Genomic DNA, 21,391 nt, shown 5'->3' with positions numbered 1-21,391 from the left:
GTTCTCTGGCAAATGCCAAACGTCCTGCACGGTGTTGGGCTGTAAGCACAACCCCCACCTGTGGACGTCGGGCCCTCATACCACCCTCATGGAGTCTGTTTCTGACCGTTTGAGCAGACACATGCACATTTGTGGCCTGCTGGAGGTCATTTTGCAGGGCTCTGGCAGTGCTTCTCCTGTTCCTCCTTGCACAAAGGCAGAGGTAGCGGTCCTGCTGCTGGGTTGTTGCCCTCCTACGGCCTCCTCCACGTCTCCTGATGTACTGGCCTGTCTCCTGGTAGCGCCTCCATGCTCTGGACACTACGCTGACAGACACAGCAAACCTTTTTGCCATAGCTCGCATTGATGTGCCATCCTGGATGAGCTGCACTACCTGAGCCACTTGTGTGGGTTGTAGACTCCGTCTCATGCTACCACTAGAGTGAAAGCACTGCCAGCATTCAAAAGTGACCAAAACATCAGCCAGGAAGCATAGGAACTGAGAAGTGGTCTGTGGTCCCCACCTGCAGAACCACTCCTTTATTGGGGGTGTCTTGCTAATTGCCTATAATTTCCACCTGTTGTCTATTCCATTTGCACAACAGCATGTGAACTTTATTGTCAATCAGTGTTGCTTCCTAAGTGGACAGTTTGATTTCACAGAAGTGTGATTGACTTGGAGTTACATTGTGTTGTTTAAGTGTTCCCTTTATTTTTTTGAGCAGTGTATATTTTTTATGTTGCTGACACCCCTCCCCAGAGGTGTCTCATTATTGGGATTCATTGCTGATTCCTACCTGTAGCTCACTATGAGGTGTCTAGTGATACAGGTTAAGGGCCCTGTTGGAGATTGGTGGTTGGTAGCGGAGTCGAGGGAACAAGCAGGGTTGGACATGGCCATGTTAGTATCCCACACACAGTCTCTGTGGTTCATATGAACCCCATTCCTGGGAATTAGATTTGATTACAAATCGCCCCTGTCTGTCCCATTCCCAGCTAGGTTACGAGGCGCTTTGTCACCAGTACCTATGACTGGTTGATAGGGGAAACCTCCATGCTTATTATAGAAAAAGTAATTAGGGGAAAACTATTTAGAAAATAAAATAACAAACCTGTTTGAAAAATGAAAACTATTCCAAAACTATCTTTGACTCTAAAACTAAAATAGCCTAAAATAATAACCAGCATGAATTATGTTCAGTTTGAATAATTTATATCTTTGGCAAAAATAGACTTTGTTTTCAAATATTTTTTATGTGGTTTTAAAGCTTCTGAATCTGGTGGCTCGTAAATGCTGCCATGGGATGGCAATGTTTCAAATAGACCTAGCTTGTGTATCACTATCACTAGCTATCACCAGAAATACTTTAAGAAATGAGGATATTGGAAACTCCTTTCGATTTGTATTAACAGCTTAAAGAAAATAACATTGGCATGAATTACCCTCTGTGAACAAGAAGCACAACATTACAAATATTTTCAGAGATGTGAGATAATTAACTTGTTCTCTGTAATATTGTATAGCTTTGCAATCGTAACATTATGTACTTTCGAGGAAAATAGGCATGTTTCTCGACTCATACCCTGACTTTAAAAAGGGATTTTCGTGAGAATTAGCTTAGGAACTGCGTGTCACAGCATGACAATGTGAACGCGATTGGTTGACAGTCTCCTGGATGGGTGTTATATACGCTTTGACATTTTCTGGGATAGTTTTTATTTGAAAACGTTTTTGTTTACTTGCCTGCCTATTGAATTTGGAATGCACTGTACTGTTCATCTCTGAAACTCACTGAGATAATTCCTTTGATACAGCAGTAGCAATACACGGATATAACATCTACAGAAACAGGAATGCTTATGGGGAAGCTGTTGCTGTACACAGTGCATTCCGAAAGTATTCAGACCCCTTGACTTTTTCCACATTTTGTTACATTAAAGCCTTATTCTAAAATTGATTAAAATCTTTTTTCCCCCTTTCATTTAGATAATTTATTTGGCACGCCTGCATTTGGGGAGTTCCTCCCAGCCTTCTCTGCAGATCCTCTCTAGCTCTGTCAGGTTGGATGGGGAACATCACTGTAAAGCTATTTTCAGGTCTCTCCAGAGATGTTAGATCGGGCTCAAGTCCGGGCTCTGGCTGGGCCACTCAAGGACATTCAGAGACTTGTCCCGAAGCCACTCCTGCGTTGTCTTGGCTGTGTGCTTAAGGTCGTTGTCCTGTTGGATGGTGAACCTTTGTCCCAGTCTGAGGACCTGAGCACTCTGGAGCAGGTCTTTCATCAAGGATCTCTCTGCACTTTGCTCTGTTAATATTTCCCTGGATCCTGACTAGTCTCCCAGTCCCTGCTGCTGAAAAACATCACCACAGCATGATGCTGCCACCACCATGCTTCACCGTAGGAATGGTGCCAGGTTACCTCCAGACTTGACTCTTGGCATTCAGGCCAGAGTTCAATCTTGGTTTCATCAGACCAGAGAGTCTTGTTTCTCATGGTCTGAGAGTCTTTAGCCTCTCTAGGGTAGGGGGCAGTATTTTCACATCCGGATAAAAAAAACATACCCGATTTAATCTGGTTATTACTACTGCCCAGAAACTAGAATATGCATATAATTGTTTGATTTGGATAGAAAACACCCTAAAGTTTCTAAAACTGTTTGAATGGTGTCTGTGAGTATAACAGAACTCATATGGCAGGCCAAAACCTGAGAAGATTCTGTACAGGAAGTGCCCTCTCTGACCATTTCTTGGCCTTCTATACTCTCTTTATCGAAAACAGAGGATCTCTGCTGTAACGTGACACTTTCTAAGGCTCCCATAGGCTCTCAGAAGGCGCCAGAACGTTGAATGATGACTTTGCAGCCCCTGCCTGAAAAACAGTAGCGCATTTGGATAGTGGTCGATCTGAGAACAATGAGACGGGCGTGCGCGTGCACATGAAGAGGCCATTTGACATTTTCAGTCTTTGAACGAAAAAGACGTCTCCCGGTCGGAATATTATCGCTATTTTACGAGAAAAATCGCATAAAAATTGATTTTAAACAGCGTTTGACATGCTTCGAAGTACGGTAATGGAATATTTTGACATTCTTTGTCACGATACGCGTCCGCGCGTCACCGTTCGGATACTGTATTGAACGCAAGAACAAAACAGAGGTTATTTGAACATAACTATGGATTATTTTGAACCAAAACAACATTTGTGGATGAAGTAGAAGTCTTGGGAGTGCATTCTGACGAAGAACAGCAAAGATAATCCAATTGTTCTTATAGTAAATCTGAGTTTGGTGAGTGTCAAAATAGCTAGCCCGTGATGGCGAGCTATCTACTCAGAATATTGCAAAATGTGCTTTTGCCGAAAAGCTATTTTAAAATCTGACACAGCGATTGCATAAAGGAGTTCTGTATCTATAATTCTTAAAATAATTGTTATGTTTTTTGTGAACGTTTATCGTGAGTAATTTAGTAAATTCACCGGAAGTTTTCGGTGGGTATGCTAGTTCAGAACGTCACATGCTAATGTAAAAAGTTGTTTTTTGATATAAATATGAACTTGATTGAACAAAACATGCATGTATTGTATAACATAATGTCCTAGGAGTGTCATCTGATGAAGATAATCAAAGGTTAGTGCTGCATTTAGCTGTGGTTTTGGTTTTTGTGACATTATATGCGAGCTTGAAAAATGGGTGTGTGATTATTTCTGGCTGGGTACTCTCCTGACATAATCTAATGTTTTGCTTTCGTTGTAAAGCCTTTTTGAAATCGGACAATGTGGTTAGATTAACGAGAGTCTTGTCTTTAAAATGGTGTAAAATAGTCATATGTTTGAGAAATTGAAGTAATAGCATTTCTAAGGTATTTGAATATCGCGCCACTCGATTCCACTGGCTGTTGACTAGGTGGGACGATTTCGTCCCACATACCCTAGAGAGGTTAGGTGCATTTTGGCAAACTCCAAGCAGGCTGTCATATGCTTTATACTGAGGAGTGGCTTCCATCTGGCCACTCTACCATAGAGGCCTGATTGGTGGAGTGCTGCAGAGATGGTTGTCCTTCTGGAAGGTTCTCCTATCTCCACAGATGTGCTTTGGAGCACTTAGTTGTTCTAAACTTCTTCCATTTAAGAATGATGGAGGCCACTGTGTTCTTGGGGACCTTCAATGCTGCAGACATTTTTGGTACCCTTCCCCGGATCAGTGCCTCGACACAATCCTGTCTTAGAGCTCCACGGACAATTCCTTCGACCTCATGGCATGGTTTTTGCTCTGACAACTGTGGGACCTTATATCATCAGGTGTGTGCCTTCCAAATCATGTCCAATCAATTGAATTTACCACAGGTGGACTCCAATCAAGCTGTAGAAACATCTCAAGGATGATTAATGGAAACAGGATGCACCTGAAAGCAATTTTGAGTCTCATAGCAAAGGGTCTAAATACTTATGTAAATAAGGTATTTCTGTTTTCACATTTTCTTTATGGCTGAAAACTTTCTGAATGCACTGTATGTTTTATAATTAAAAAATGTAACGTTTATTTAACTAGGCAAGCCAGTTAAGAACAAATTATTATTTACAATGACGGCCTATAACGGCCAAACCCAGACGACGCTGGGCCAATTGTGCACCGCCCTATGGGACTCCCAATCACGGCCGGTTGTGATACAGCCTGGATTCGAACCAGGGTGTCTGTAGTTACGCCTCAAGCACTGAGATGCAGTGTCTTAGACCGCTGCACCACTCAGGAACCCCAAAATCATGTTAAAGTGCTGTCCCCACCTAAAATATATCTAGGTCAACCAAGAGTCATCTGTTCTTTTTACCAATCGATTGAAAAATACACGTTATTATATTTCAACCAATTTATAGACACATCCCATGTGTTTTAATAAAATGAACTATATGTACTGAACTTGTCTGATGCTTTAAGCATGCGCAAGTAACTAAGACACACAAATGACTTGAGGGAGCCAGTCATCAATATAACCTAACCAGAAGGGAAAAAACCTCTTCCCGACTTTGTTTACTTGCTGTTTGAGGTGAAGAAACATTTGCTTTGAGAAGCTCCACAACTCATTAGTGGTGCTGCATTAAGACAATCAGAAATACTATCAGACATCCCCAAATGGGCACATTTATAGGCCTACATTTGTGTGCAGGACAGGTAGACTAGTCCTACTTCTATATGTGTAATCAGGTGTGTGTCCTTACTCAACATTGACAGGAGTGTTTCAAACAAAGGACAATGAATAAATTGACAAAACTGACGCATCTTGCGGGGTCAGGTCTGGGTGGTCTGCCTGGGGCCATTTCATTTAGTATCCGTTTGGGTCGGCATGGGGAATGATTGTATTTCCCCATAGTATGTTGTACCAAAGTTGACCGACTGAAAGGGAGCGTGACTTTATGACAGTAATTACTGTTCCCTGAAGGAGGGAAACGAGGTAGAACACCTGTTTGGCCCCGCCCCTTCCTGGGTCGGTGAAGAGCGATATTAAATTGAATATGACCAAAGGCTCGTATTTCTGTGTTTATTATAATTAAATCTATGATTTGATAGAGCAGTCTGACTGAGCTGTGACTGAGTGGTGGTAGGCAGCAGCAGTTATATTGAGCATTCAAACATTCATTCAAACAGCACTTTCCTGCGTTTGCCAGCAGCTCTTCGCTGTGCTTGAAGCATTGCGCTGTTTATGACTTCAAGCCTATCAACTCCCAAGATTAGGCTGGCAATACTATAGTGCCTATAAGAACATCCAATAGTCAAAGGTATATAAAATACATGTGGTATAGACAGAAATAGTCCTATAATTCCTATAATAACTTCAACCTAAAACATCTTACCTGGGAATATTGAAGACTCATGTTAAAAGGAACCACCAGCTTTCATATGTTCTGAGCAAGGAACTTAAACGTTAGCTTTTTTACATGGCACATATTGCACTTTTACTTTCTTCTCCAACACTTTGTTTTTGCATTATTTAAACGAAATGGAACATGTTTCATTATTTATTAGAGACTAAATTGATTTTATTGATGTATTATATTAAGTTAAAATAAATGTTCATTCAGTTTTGTTGTAATTGTCATTATTACAAATATATATATATATATATATATATATATATATATATAAAAAATCGTCCGATTTAATCAGTATCGGTGTTTTTTTGGTCCTCCAATAATCGGTATCGGTGTTGAACTATGTTCAACGGTCGACCTCTACTATGTTATTGTTTGTTAAACACTAAGTGTACAAACCCTCGTTGTCAGGCTGATAGAAAAGCTAGCCAAAGAGCATTTTACTGGTTGAAGTGTTTTTTAAGTATAAAGCAGTTGATTTTAGACAATAACACAAACATATTAAGCGGGAGATTCAAGCCAGCCTTAAAATTATAATCCAAAAGTAATGTGAAATGCACTCATAAGCAACCTGGAAATGGAGGCTGTTTTTGCTGTCAGCCTATAAGAACTCCCCTGAGTTTTCCCCCACGGTGGTGAATTAGTGAATAGCGACACAGAGCTTAATGTGAGTTTCCTTGAGTAGCACTCCTGGTCTTGCGCTGTAATATTCAGAATACATTGTGAAAAATTCAAATCTTCGCTCACCATTTTTTTGCTCCAGGCAGATATACTACATCCATAACTAGTGGTTTCCTCATTACCAGATATACTACATCCATAACTAGTGGTTTCCTCATTACCAGATATACTACATCCATAACTAGTGGTTTCCTCATTACCAGATATACTACATCCATAACTAGTGGTTTCCTCATTACCAGATATACTACATCCATAACTAGTGGTTTCCTCATTACCAGATATACTACATCCATAACTAGTGGTTTCCTCATAAGCAGGGAGGTGTTTCTTCAATCAAATTGTGTGCGCATTGACCTCGTGTCGCAATTTTAGCAAACACAGAAAAGGGGCCTATATTGGATACCAAAAGTCGTCTGGCACACTGCTTAGGATTTCAACAACTCTAATAACTTATTTCTAGTTACCACTAATGTGGAAACGAGACAAAATATGACTATTGTCGCTAACTTGACTGTCTTAATTGTCAAATAATTTAACAGACGTCAATTGTTGTACAACTTCATGGGTATGATCTGGGCATCACCTTTTACCTCAAATAAACAGTGGATTTCTGCTGTTGTGGGCCTTTAACCGTCTGTCTGACATTGTTCACACAGGAGAGAGACGGGACTATGGGGATCCTCAACAACATCATGATGCTGACGAGGCAGAGAAAAGTCTCTCCAGATCAGAACTCCTCAAGAAACACCAGCGAGTACACACAGGAGAGAAATCTTACTGCTGCTCTGACTGTGGGAAAAGATTCAACTCATCACTAGTCCTTAAAATACATCAAATAATTCACACTGGGGAGAAATCTTATGGCTGTGATCAATGTGGGAAGAGTTTTATTCGGCTACAAACTCTGAAATCACACCAAAGAATACACACTGGAGAGAAACCTTATGGCTGTAATCAATGTGGGAAGAGTTTTACTCAGCTCAACAGCCTGATAGTACACAAGCGGACACACACAGGAGAGAAACCTTATGGCTGTAATCAATGTGGGAAAAGTTTTACGACATCTAGCTATCTAACTATACACAAGAGAACACACACAGGAGAGAAACCATATAGCTGTAATCAATGTGGGAAGAGTTTTACTCAGCTTAACAGCCTGATAGTACACCAGCGGACACACACAGGAGAGAAACCTTATGGCTGTAATCAATGTGTAAAGAGTTTTAGTACGTTTGGCTGTCTGACTGCGCACCAGAGGGGGCACACAGGAGAGAAACCTTATAGCTGTGATCAATGTGAGAAGTGTTTTGGTACATCTGGCTGTCTGACAACACACCAGAGAACACACACAGGAGAAAAACCATATAGCTGTGATCAATGTGGGAAGAGTTTTACTAGGCCAGACAGCCTGATATTACACCAGCGGACACACACAGGAGAGAAACCTTATAGCTGTGATCAATGTGAGAAGAGTTTTACTACATCTAGCCAGCTGACTTTACACCAGAGAACACACACAGGAGAGAAATCTTATAGCTGTGATCAATGTGGGAAGAGTTTTACTACATCTAGCCAGCTGACTTTACACCAGCGGACACACACAGGACAGAATCCTTATAGCTGTACTCAATGTGGGAAGAGTTTTTCTACATCTAGCTATCTAACAATACACCAGAGAACACACACAGGAGAGAAACCATATAGCTGTAGTCAATGTGGGAGGAGTTTTACTTGGCTAAACAGCATGGTATCACACCAGAGAACACACACAGGAGAGAAACCTCATAGCTGTAATCAGTGTGGGAAGAGATACTCTGATAAAAGATCTCTGATCAAACATCAGAAAATACATGAAGGAGTTGTTTCATGATATCAGTGAAATGATGTCACAATGTAGAATGTTTTAACATTGTAGTAGGAGTATTTTAATGAATATCACAATGTAGAACCTAAATTTAACAAAAGTGACTAACACAAAAAGAGCTGTGTTACAACATACCATGTTGGTGACCCACTTGAATGAAAATGTAACACTTCAAATGTAGCTAGCTGTTTTCTAAAAATTGTCCTCTAACCAGGGATGTACACATTATTCCCAGATTCCATGTGGTTTTTGAGCTGTTAGTTTTAACAGGACGTGCAACCTCATCTCCCTCTTCGCTCACAAATGATTTCAACATGATATCGATGAGTGATGACAAATAAGTGTTGTGTTCCTTTGTTTAGCTACCCCTAAATTTAAATGCATCACTCCAAAATGTAGCTGACTGTCTTCTGCAGGTTGTCCTCTAACCAGTGAGGTAAAATATATCTCCCATTTCCATGTGTTTTGTTTAGTCGTGTTAGTTTCAACAGCACATACAACCTGATTTCCCCCCTAATTGATATCAGTGATTTATTGCTACTTGTCAAAACAACAGTGTTTCTGGTGCTTGTGCAGTTTATAAGGAGCTTGTTTAAAAAATACAAGTAATATGATTATTGTGGTAGATGTTTGTGTATATAGTACATTTTATGTTTAGATTTGGACATGTTAAAACTGTGTTTTGACATTGGGGCTATCCCACCTTGCAAAATGTAATTGAAAAGACGACGATGCAACCAAATATTTCATATTTACATTTCATGTAACATTTAGTAATGATATTTATTTATTCAACCAACTGACAATTTTTTGGTACAATTATATTGACATTGTTACCCTGCTTTTAGAATATAAGGATTCATTCTCAGATGTGCCAACCCAAATGTACTAGAGCATGACATTGGGGACTGGGCCCCGATCCAACAACATGCCTATCTTGTGAACCCTGAGAAGAGAGAGAAGCTCTGCAGTGAGGTGGAAAGTTACTACGGATATTGCAGGAGTTTCCTCTTGAAATTAGACATGTCCGTGGTAAGGACAACTTGGTTGCTGATTGTCTCAAGGGTGGGCAGTCAAAAAGTTTTGTGTTTTGCATTTAGCCAGTGCTTTGCCGTTTATTTTGACTGCACGTTTTTCCTGTATTGGAGATTAGTTTTGTTTGGGCTCATTCCAAGGGGACGAGAGTTCTAGAAGCTAGTGAGTTTTACAAGTTTTTTTTCTTGTTTTTAATTGTTGACAGCCAGTAGACACCATGTTTATATTGGTGAAGCTTTGTAGATGATTATGTGAAATGGAAGTTGTTTTCTGTTGGTGGTGAGCATTCTATTAAGGTGTTCGTTTTTCCATTTATTTTTTGAGGCTGGAGTTTAGCACGTCTAGCTCGTTATAGCACGTAGGACGCACTGATTGGTGTCACCTCTTTAGTCAGTATGTGTTACACCTGTGCTGGCTTGTCCATCTCGTTAGTGGGAAGGTGTTTCACCTGAGCTGGTCCAGGTTCTATTTAAGAGTGTCTGGCCCAGTGCTCCAGTTGTCTTGATACATGTGGGGAGTCAACACCTTTAGTTGCTCCACCTTTTTGGTTTGCTTCCTGTCTTTAAGTTTGGTGTGGGTTTTTCTTTTGTTTGCCTCTTCTTGGGCAGATTTAGTGGGTCTCATGATGGGTGTCTTTTAGGTCCCAGTTGTTGTTACTAGTCAACTTTCAGTGGACACAGAGCAAAATTGCAACATGTTATAATACTTTTATTGCATCAGAATAAAGGGTTCTTGTGTCTGTGTTCTGAGGATGGGCCTCTGGGAGAAAACACTGACAGGAGATTTACAATGTCTTTTGGGTGATAAAACCTAAAGAGACTGCATTCCAGAGCATGAGTTAATGTTTCTGTTCTATATGGTACCAGGGAGAGATGACCCTGGTCTCTACACAAAGAGTACTGTTTTTACAGCAGATACTGTCTGCATCTTTCACACAAATCTTAACCTTGTGACCTGTTCTATACATCTGTTGTTTGTCATGTATCTTGGGGTGATTCGTCGACCAGCCATCATTATCATAGAGCACTCAATGTGTGTGTTGTATTGATCTGCTCCCTTTTTAAGTGAATAAAGATTTAGTTTAAGAGTAACTCTGTCTCATTTGATTTGAAAGAAAATGACGACCGGGGTAAATCGTCTGTATGAGAGGAGTTGCTAGATTTATTGAATAAACTTTTCTCCATAAAGTTAGTGAGCCAAGGTGACTTTTATCAATATACACTCTAAAAAGTAAAGGATCCTGTGGGGGAACCCCTTATCATGGTTCCTCAAAGAACCTTTTGGGGTTAATTTTTTTAACTCCCTGTCCACCCTCCCTCCATTATAAAAACAACAATATTGACTTAAATCATTCATTATTTAGTGGCACCACAAATGTGAATTAATATTTACAAAACCATTTACCAAACAAAACACATTACAAAATTGCAACATTTCTGCAGACATGTCAGACCATAATAAATAATACATTTACTTTGTATAGTGTTTTTCATGACATTAAAAATTAAAAGTACAATAAAACATTAAAAATGAATCATAGGTAAACTAACAATATTGTAGACTTGATGCTAAATACAGATTTTTTTCAGCTTTAGTGTGTATATCGTATCCACTTAGTTATGTTAGGAAGTTTGCCGTCTTTATGACCGGCCCTGGTAACTTCACCCCAACTTCTCTTATCCCCAGAACACAGTAACTTAACAAGTGTTTTTCTGACATTTTTGGAAAATTAAAAATACAGCCGTAGTAGAGCCCCAAGTCCCATGGAGACGTCCTCGAGGGTGTGGATGTTCTCCCCATCAAAGGCCAGCGGGATTTCACTCTCATGGTGAAATGGATTTCCACCGATGTGCAGTAAAGGAGTGAAGAGCGGTGAAATCTGTGTCAACAAAAGTAAGCAGAGATTAATACACATACAAAGAACAGAACAAATGTTCAGCTGTAGTTTTATATAAGCATGCACACCTATGTTAATGAAGAAACAGATGATTGGTGCATAGACATACCTTGTCATGGACATAAAGGCCACTCGGGTCCTCGTTGAAGAGGTAGGGCAAGAGCAGAATCGCTGCTGTGGTCTCCAGTCCTAGTAAAGTAAATCAATGATCATACTACACTTGATAATTTTATGACAAAATACATTAGAGAAAGGGAAGGAATAAGAGCAAATCCCTCTTCTGTATTGTCCTTCAGGGACTGTCAAAATAGCAGGATGATGTCCTCACCCCTGCCTCGCCTCTCTACCTCTGATAGTCCTTGAATTCTCTTTGTGTCCATATCCATTCCATGGACTTTGTTCATTTCTGACTAGATCTGAAAAGATCATTGGCACACATTTGTACACTAATAGATTTCAGTTTATATTGACTGCTATGTAGGTTAAATGTACAGTTCAAATGCAGATGTCCTACAACATATCTGTACCTTCTTCTTGATCCCAATTGCATTGTGTCCATGTTCTGTCCTATACGAATTTCAAAGGAAGAGAAAATGTGTCAAAGAATAGTCTTACAAGCAATATATATATTATAAATATTGAAAGATAAATGGCATCGACATACAATTGAATGTAAAATAGAAGAACATATTGGAGAAAGCACTAGCCAATACAGTACTGCCATACAGTAACAGTACTGCCATACAGGCCTAATATCACATTTCAAGATATCTTTGTACACAAATTGTTCAACATTTTATCAAACTTTAACCAAAACTTTGCTGCGTGGCAATACTGTGTTTGGATTCTGAAGGGCATTTATACAAAAGAGTTAGTCTAGACACTATTAATACCATTATGCATTTGAATCCCATCTACAGCTACCATCTAAGATATTAATGTCCCTCCACAAGGGGGCGGACATGTAACGTTTCCAAAATGGGACAGTATTGTACGTGTAACGTTTCCAAAATGGGATAGTATTGTCCGTGTAACGTTTCCAAAATGGGATAGTATTGTCCATGTAACGTTATGCCCCCTTGTGAGTTAATAGTATTGCATGCTGTAGCAGGCTATATAAAGAGGAAGACCTCCATTGACGATTCAGTTCGTTGTAACATCTCGTCTGGACAGGTCACTGTCCTTAGTTAGTTAGTTAGTTAACAAAGCTAACGTTAGCTAGTTCATTATCATAAAAGTGAGAACTGCTCTAGATTGGAAACCTACGTTAATGAGTGTAAAGCCATGTTGGCTTTATGGAAACGATATACAATATATGGGAAAGAATATAGTTCAGGAAATAATACAAACCTAGTTCTGCCTAGTTAGGACATAACGTTAGCTAGCTAGCTAACGGTGCTGTACTGTAGCTCATACAACGCCAACGGTCAAACCCGGCTTTCTAATATTTACCATCGTTTTCAGTTGTAATTCCTGGAAGAAGTCCAGCAACAACGGAGGTTCCTCGATGAACCCACCTTCTAACAAGTTCTTTGAAGAACCTTTTGGGGCTGTTTTTCATTGACCAAGAACCCTACGGTTCTTAGGGGATCTGAGAACAACTCCAGTTGAACCCTTCATTTTTAGAGTGTAGTCGGCTCTATTTACTCTCAGATTCAAACATGATGATTAGCATCAACGATCAAGTCAGCTGCTGCTGCTCCAATACAGTATGAGGTGAGACGGTGAACTGATGTTGAACTGGGCAGTCAGCTGCTGCTGCTCCAATACAGTATGAGGTGAGACGGTGAAATGATGTTGGTCCCGTGTGGCTCGCTTGGTAGAACATGGCACTTGCAATGCCAGGGTTGTGGGTTCGATTCCCATGGGGGACCAGTATGAAAAATGTGTGCACTCACTACTGTAAGTCGCTCTGGATAAGAGCATCTGCTAAATGACTAAAACGTAATGTTGAACTGGACAGTCAGCTGCTGCTCCAATACAGTATGAGGTGAGACGGTGAACTGATGTCTAACTGGGCAGTCATTCATTCTGTACTATGAGTCTGGTCTATCATTGTTGCTATTGAAAAAGCCCTATTGCACATTGTGGTGGAAATTCTAACCAATCACTTTTGAAGAAATGACAACAATCCAACCTTTATTTGATAAGAATTGCAATAATGTAGCTGGTCAGCCCTACACTCTGAGGTGGAAGTCTGAGAGCTCGATGATACAAGGAGTTCAGAAGCCTTATATAGTCAAACTATCTTGTGCATATAGAAAACACGTGATCATGGTATGTGATATCATCCGGACCAACCTGCCCTCTAAATACACCTCTGCCTTTTTCAACCAGGATCTCAGCGATCACTGCCTCATTGCCTGCGTCTGTAATGGGTCCGCAGTCAAACGACCACCCCTCATCACTGTCAAACGCTCCCTAAAACACTTCAGTGAGCAGGCCTTTCTAATCGACCTGACCCGGGTATCCTGGAAGGATATTGACCTCATTCCGTCAGTAGAAGATGCCTGGTTATTCTTTAAAAGTGCTTTCCTCACCATCTTAAATAAGCATGCCCCTTTCAAGAAATGTAAAACTAAGAACAGATATAGCCCATGGGTCACTCCTGCCTTGACTGCCCTTGACCAGCACAAAAACATCCTGTGGCGTACTGCATTAGCATCGAATAGCCCCCGCGATATGAAACTTTTCAGGGATGTTAGGAACCAATATACACAGGCAGTTAGGAAAGCAAAGGCTAGCTTTTTCAAACAGAAAAGTGCATCCTGTAGCTCTAACTCCAAAACGTTCTGGGACACTGTAAAGTCCATGGAGAATAAGAGCACCTCCTCCCAGCTGCCCACTGCACTGAGGCTAGGAAACACTGTCACCACCGATAAATCTATGATAATCGAGAATTTCAATAAGCATTTTTCTACAGCTGGCCCTGCTTTCCACCTGTGTACCCCAACCCCGGTCAATAGCTCTGCACCCCCCACAGCAACTTGCCCAAGCCTCCCCCACTTGTCCTTCACCCAAATCCAGATAGCTGATGTTCTGAAAGAGCTGCAAAACCTGGACCCGTACAAATCAGCTGGGCTAGATAATCTGGACCCTCTAAAATTATCCGCCGCAATTGTTGAAACTCCTATTACTAGCCTGTTCAAACTCTTTCGTATCGTCTGAGATCCTAAAGATTGGAAAGCTGCCGCGGTCATCCCCCTCTTCAAAGGGGGGGACACTAAACCCAAACTGTTACAGACCTATATCTATCCTACCCTGCCTTTCTAAATTCTTCAAAAGCCAAGTTAACAAACAGATCACCAAACATTTCGAATCCCACTGTACCTTCTCCGCTATGCAATCTGGTTTCTGAGCTGCCACGCTCAAGGTCCTAAACGATATCATAACCTCCATCGATAAAAGACAGTACTGTTCAGCCGTCTTCATCGACCTGGCCAAGGCTTTCGAATCTGTCAATCACTGCATTCTTATTGGCAGACTCAACAGCCTTAGTTTCTGTAATGACTGCCTCACCTGGTTCACCAACTACTTCTCAGATAGAGTTCAGTGTGTCAAATCGGAGGGCCTGTTGTCCGGAGACTGCTATGGGTGTGCCACAGGGTTCAATTCTTGGGCCGACTCTTTTCTCTGTATATATCAATGATGTCGATCTTGCTGCTGGTGATTCTCTGATCCACCTCTACGCAGACAACACCATTCTGTATACCTCTGGCCCTTCTTTGGACACTTAACAAACCTCCATATGAGCTTCAATACCATACAACACTCCTTCCGTGGCCTCCAACTGCTCTTAAATGCAAGTAAAACTAAATGCATGCTCTTCAACCGTTTGCTGCCCGCACCCGCCCGCCCGTCTAGCATCACTATTCTGGACGGTTCTGACTTAGAGTATGTGGACAACTACAAATACCTAGGTAGACACCTAGGTATTTGTACTTGGCTAGACTAAACTCTCCTTCCAGACTCACATTAAGCATCTCCGATCCAAAATTAAATCTAGAATCGGCTTCCTATTTCCCATCAAAGCCTCCTTCACTTATGCTGCTAAACATATCCTCGTAAAACTGGCTATCCTACCGATCCTTGACTTTGGCAATGTCATTTACAATAGCCTCCAACACTCTACTCAGCAAATTGGATGTAGTCTATCACAGTGCCATCCGTTTTGTCACCAAAGCCCCATATACTACCCACCACTACGACCTGTACGCTCTCGTTGGCTGGCCCTCGCTTCATATTCGTCGGCAAACCCACTGGCTCCAGGTCATCTGTAAGTCTTTGCTAGGTAAAGCCCCGCCTTATCTCAGCTCACTAGTCACCATAGCAGCACCAACCTGTAGCAGGTATATCTCACTGGTCATCCCCAAAGCCAACTCCTCCTTTGGCTGCCTTTCCTTCCAGTTCTGTTGCCAATGACTGGAACGAATTGCAAAAATCACTGAAGCTGGAGACATATCTCCCTCACTAACTTAAAGTATCAGCTGTCAGAGCAGCTTACCAATCAATGCACCTCTACACAGCCCATCTGTAAATAGCCCACCCAACTACCTCATCCCCATATTGTTATTTTTTGCTCCTTTGCACCCCATTATCTCTACTTGCACATCTATCACTCCAGTGTTAATTGTAAATTGTAATCATTTTGCTATTTATTGCCTTACCTCCCTAATCTTACTACATTTGCACACACTGTATATAGATTTTTCTACTGTGTTTTTGACTGTACGTTTCTTTATCCCATGTGTAACTATGTGTTTGTGTCACACTGCTTTGCTTTATCTTGGCCAGGTCGCAGTTGTAAATGAGAAGTTGTTCTCAACCTGGTTAAATACAGGTGAAAAAAAACATTCTGCATTGTGACATCAAAATACAAGGCTAATATTTAAATTCTGCATTGTGACATCATTTAAAGGTGAAATAAAGATGTGTGGAGAACGAGACACAGACTAACTGTGAATTGGTCGTCTCGTTCTGTAGCAACAGCTAGTTATTCTAGTCTTCTAGTGAGGTGTCAAAACAGGAAATCACTCTAGACACAGTTCCTCTGAAGTAGATCAATGGGTCCCCCGAATTGAGGCAAGCAAGCGCCTTTGGCCTGTCTGTCGAGAGAATGTGTGGTTGCAGACCCACACAAACATACACAAACTTCTCAACCTTAAAGAGATCCTTCAACACAGAAGTCATAAACTTAGAGGTTAACAGATTTTTTCCTCACAACATTGCACAGAGCTAAATCAGATCCAGCCTGAACTGTGTGATGTAGTAGGGAGTTGTAGTTTCCAACAGGCCAATATTCTTCATACTTTTGCAATTAACTACAATGACCATAATCCACTGCGCGCCTACTTGTCTTGTCTGTGTTTCTTTTACACCTTCGTTAAGTTGTAAAAACTCAGACGATAAGTGAAGCTCAAACCAAGTTTATTCACCCACTGAGTCACAGCTGCATAAGACCAAGACATTCACACAAGCTGCTGGTATTTAACCCTTTATGCTGAGTCTCCTCCTTACACCTCTGTTGCTAGGCAGAACTTTAGTGATATTAGTTCCTCACTTCATCTGACCTAACCTCGGCCTAAATTCCTCACTCCTCCCCACCTCACGGCTGTCCTGTTGACTTGTTCCAGACTGTGGCCCTTCTCCTCCCCACCTCACGGCTGTCCTGTTGACTTGTTCCAGACTGTGGCCCTTCTCCTCCCCACCTCACGGCTGTCATGTTGACTTGTTCCAGACTGTGGCCCTTCTCCTCCCCACCTCACGGCTGTCCTGTTGACTTGTTCCAGACTGTGGCCCTTCTCCTCCCCACCTCACGGCTGTCCTGTTGACTTGTACCAGACTGTGGCCCTTCTCCTTCCATAGGATCCCTGACGTCTAACAATAACACATTCTGACAGAATGTAAACGTTCTACATCCTCTTCTCTCAAACAGTGACATAAAAGGATATTTCATATTTTCGAAGTCAGAACCCATCACCTGCTATGTAAGAGAGACAAGACTGCACAATGGTCAATGCTATCCGGGATCCTTGGGACATCCCTACCTTAACCATTTTAAAATGTTAACTTCAACTGGCTAGGGATGCATCTCCACCTGAAAATACATGATCTACGTGATTGATAGTTGGTATTCAGCAAACATCAAGCCTTATTTACCTTAATGAACTACTAAAATAGTGATTTTTGTCCACCACACCTTCAGCAGGCTTGAAAAGCGGGATTGATCTGGTTGATCCATTTGTTTCAGTTTTCAGTAGTTGAATCCTTTGTCGTATTGCTGATTAACATTTTTTCATTTTCAAAAAAATCCACTGGGTTGGTTAAGAAGTGATACTAAACGTACATATCATGCACTATTTTGACAGCAGAAGATACTGAATTTATACTGTTTTCCATACTAAGATGGATCAAGATGTGTGTTTTTGCACATATTTATTCATTGGTTTGGAGAGAGTCTGTTGATTGGTCGGTCATTGGGTTCATTTGTCTTGCAATATGTTCAAATCAAGCTTCATTTATACAGCACATTTCAGACATGGATGCAATACAATGGCTTCGCAGAAAAAAAAAACTATGAAAATAAACTGAAATATTTACCACACTACAACATATGATAAAAAACAAGAATAATATCTGAAAGACTAATGCAGTCTAAGGTTAATGCCATTGATTAAAATATTAACAATTGGATGCAATAGCCAACCCAAAATAAGCATGTTTTACTCCATTGTTTGTTGTTACGTTCCCCATCAAAAAAAAAAAAGTCACTTAAATAGAAAAGGGAACTAACAAAGAGTCACTGACAACAACCACAACTAAACAGGTGGGGTTTTAGGAGGGGTTCTGATAGACACTACAGGGATGACAGTTCTGAAAGTTGACTAGTAACAACATTGATAACCTAAAGAAGAGGCTAACAAGATAAAAACTAAAACCAACCTTACAGACAGGAAGCAGGATCAGGAAGAAAACCAAAAGTTGGCTCAACTAAAGGTGTTACCTCTCCACATCTATCAAGACAACTGGAGCACTGGGCCAGACACTCTTAAATAGAACCTGGACCAGCTCAGGTGAAACACCTTCCCACTAACGAGATGGACAAGCCAGCACAGGTGTAACACATACTGACTAACGAGATGACACCAATCAGTGCGCCCTACGTGCTAACGAGCTACACGTGCTAACGAGCTACACGTGCTAACGAGCTACACGTGCTAACGAGCTACACGTGCTAACGAGCTACACGTGCTAAAGTCCAACCTCAAAAGATAAATGGAAAAACCAAAGCCTGTAACACCTTCCCCCTTAAGACAACAAATATATCCTATATTTTTGTTGGACTAGTTTGCGCACCACCAACAGAAAACAACTTCCATTTCACATTATAATCAACTACAATGCTTCACCTTCACGAATATAAACATGGTGTCTACTGGCTGTCAACAATTAAAAACAAGAAAAAACACATTTCTAAATAATAATATACAATAGTATTATTTTTTTTCACATTTTTCTTTATAGAATCCGAAAACTCACTAGCTTCTAGAACTCCACTTTATTTAACCAAGTCAGTTAAGAACAAATTCTTATTTTCAATGACGACCTAGGAACAGTGGGTCTGCCTTGTTAAGGGTCAGAACGACATATTTTAACCATATCAGCTCGGGGATTTAATCCAGCAACCTTTCAGTTACTGGCCCAACGCTCTAACCACTAGGCTACCTGAAAGTACGTTGAAATTAAGTTGTTTTCAAGTAATTTAACTACAACCGAATGAATATTGGACGTCGGGCATAGTCTTCTTTTCAAAGACAATTTGCTAGGTGGGATAGCCCCAATGTCAAAACACAGTTTTAACATGTCCAAATCAACAACCAATATGCAGAAACAATTTATGATATATTGAAAACCTAAACATAAATTGTGCAATATACACAAACATCTGCCACAATAATCATATTACTTGTATTTATTTAAACAAGCTCCTTATAAACTGCACAAGCACCAGAAACACTGTTGTTTTGGCAAGTAGCAATAAATCACTGAAATCAATTAGGGGGGAAATTAGGTTGTATGTGCTGTTGAAACTAACACAACTAAAAAAACACATGGAAATGGGAGATATCTTTTACCTCACTGGTTAGAGGACAACCTGCAGAAGACAGTCAGCTACATTTTAGAGTGATACATTTAAATTTAGGGGTCGCTAAACAAAGGAACGCAACACTTATTTGTCATCACTCATCAATATCATGTTGAAATCAATTGTGAGAGAGGAGGGAGATGAGGTTGCACGTCCTGTTAAAACTAACAGCTCAAAAACCACACGGAATCTGGGAATAATGTGAACATCACTGGTTAGAGGACAATTTGTAGGAAACAGCTAGATATATTTTGAAGTGTTGCATTTTGATTCAAGTGGGTCACCAACGTGGTAAGTGTAACACAACTCTTTTCTTGTTAATCACTTTTTGTTAAATCTCATAAATAGTAACTCTTCCATTTCAAAGCCTGGATTTTGCCCCTGAGGCTAATATCCATATCATGCTGAAATCAATAGAACAGGGGGCAAACGTTTAGGGTTCCAAATTGTGACATCATTAAAATACTCCCACTACAATGTTAAAACATTCTACATTGTGACATTAATTCATTGATATCATGAAACAACTCCATGTATTTTCTGATGTTTAATCAGAGATCTTTTATGAGAGTATCTCTTCCCACATTGATCATAGCTATAAGATTTCTCTCCTGTGTGTGTTCTTTGGTGTCTAGTCCGCATGCTAGACTTAGTAAAAAATCTTCCCACATTCATCACAGCTATACGATTTTTTTCTTGTGTGTGTTCTCTGGTGTGATATCAGGTTGATTGACAGAGTAAAACTCTTCCCACATTGATCACAGCTATAAGGTTTCTCTCCACATTGATCACAGCTATAAGATTTCTCTCCTGTGTGTGTTCTCTGGTGTGATATCAGGCTGTTTGACAGAGTAAAACTCTTCCCACAGTCAGAGCAGCAGTAAGGTTTCTCTCCCGTGTGATTTCTCAGGTGTATTTTAGGTTCTGATGAAGATTTTAAACATTTCCCACAATCAGAGCAGCAGTGAGTTCTCTTCCCTGTGGATCTCTGCAGGTGTTTCTTGAGGAGTTCTGATCTGGAGAGACTCTTCTCTGCCTCGTCAGCATCATGAGGTTGTTGAGGCTCCCCAGAGGATCCACGATAGTCCCGTCTCTCTCCTGTGTGAACAACAAAGTCAAACAGATGGTTAATGGCCCACAACAGCGGAAATCCACTGTAAAAGTGATGCCAACAGCGCAGCCATGATGTTGTACAACAATTGACGTCTGTAATGAATGTAATGATTATTTGACATTTGTCTTAAAATGAGCAAGAATAGTCATATTTTGTCTTGTTTTCACATTAGTAGTAACATCTAAGATTGTAGACTAGAAATAAGTTATTCATGTTGTTGAAACTCTAAGAAATCCTAAGCAGTATGCCAGACAACTTTTGGTCTCCAATATAGGCCCCTTTCTCGGCTTGCTAAAATTGTGGCACGAGGGCGATGCACATGCAATTTAGTTGTAGAAACTCCTCCCAGCTAATGAGGAAACCACAAGTTATGGATGTAGTATATCTGGTAATGAGGAAACCACTAGTTATGGATGTAGTATATCTGGTAATGAGGAAACCACTAGTTATGGATGTAGTATATCTGGTAATGAGGAAACCACTAGTTATGGATGTAGTATATCTGGTAATGAGGAAACCACTAGTTATGGATGTAGTATATCTGGTAATGAGGAAACCACTAGTTATGGATGTAGTATATCTGGTAATGAGGAAACAACTAGTTATGGATGTAGTATATCTGGTAATGAGGAAACAACTAGTTATGGATGTAGTATATCTGGTAATGAGGAAACCACTAGTTATGGATGTAGTATATCTGCTTGGAATATAATTGTAGGCTCGTTTGAATGTCCTGCTTAACATAATGTTTGTGTCATCATCGCAAATCAACTGCTTTGTACTTAAAAAATACTTCAACCAGTAAAAT

At 40.5% G+C, this 21,391-nt stretch overlaps 1 long non-coding RNA gene across 1 annotated transcript; it reads right to left on the bottom strand.

Moving 5' to 3' along the window:
• Window positions 1-11,496: 11,496 nt before the first annotated feature.
• On the bottom strand, window positions 11,497-18,439 carry LOC106588947 (uncharacterized). Its single transcript, XR_001324732.2, has 4 exons — window positions 18,266-18,439; window positions 11,851-11,890; window positions 11,652-11,739; window positions 11,497-11,512 (listed from the first exon to the last, which is right to left on the bottom strand). It is a non-coding gene; the product is annotated as an uncharacterized lncRNA (long non-coding RNA).
• Between the last annotated feature and the right edge of the window lie 2,952 nt (window positions 18,440-21,391).

Source organism: Salmo salar, chromosome ssa02 (genome assembly GCF_905237065.1).
Source record: "Salmo salar chromosome ssa02, Ssal_v3.1, whole genome shotgun sequence".
Classification (NCBI taxonomy): Eukaryota; Metazoa; Chordata; class Actinopteri; order Salmoniformes; family Salmonidae; genus Salmo; species Salmo salar.
Note: the sequence above shows the minus strand (reverse complement) of the source record. Positions and strands in the feature narration are given on the sequence as shown.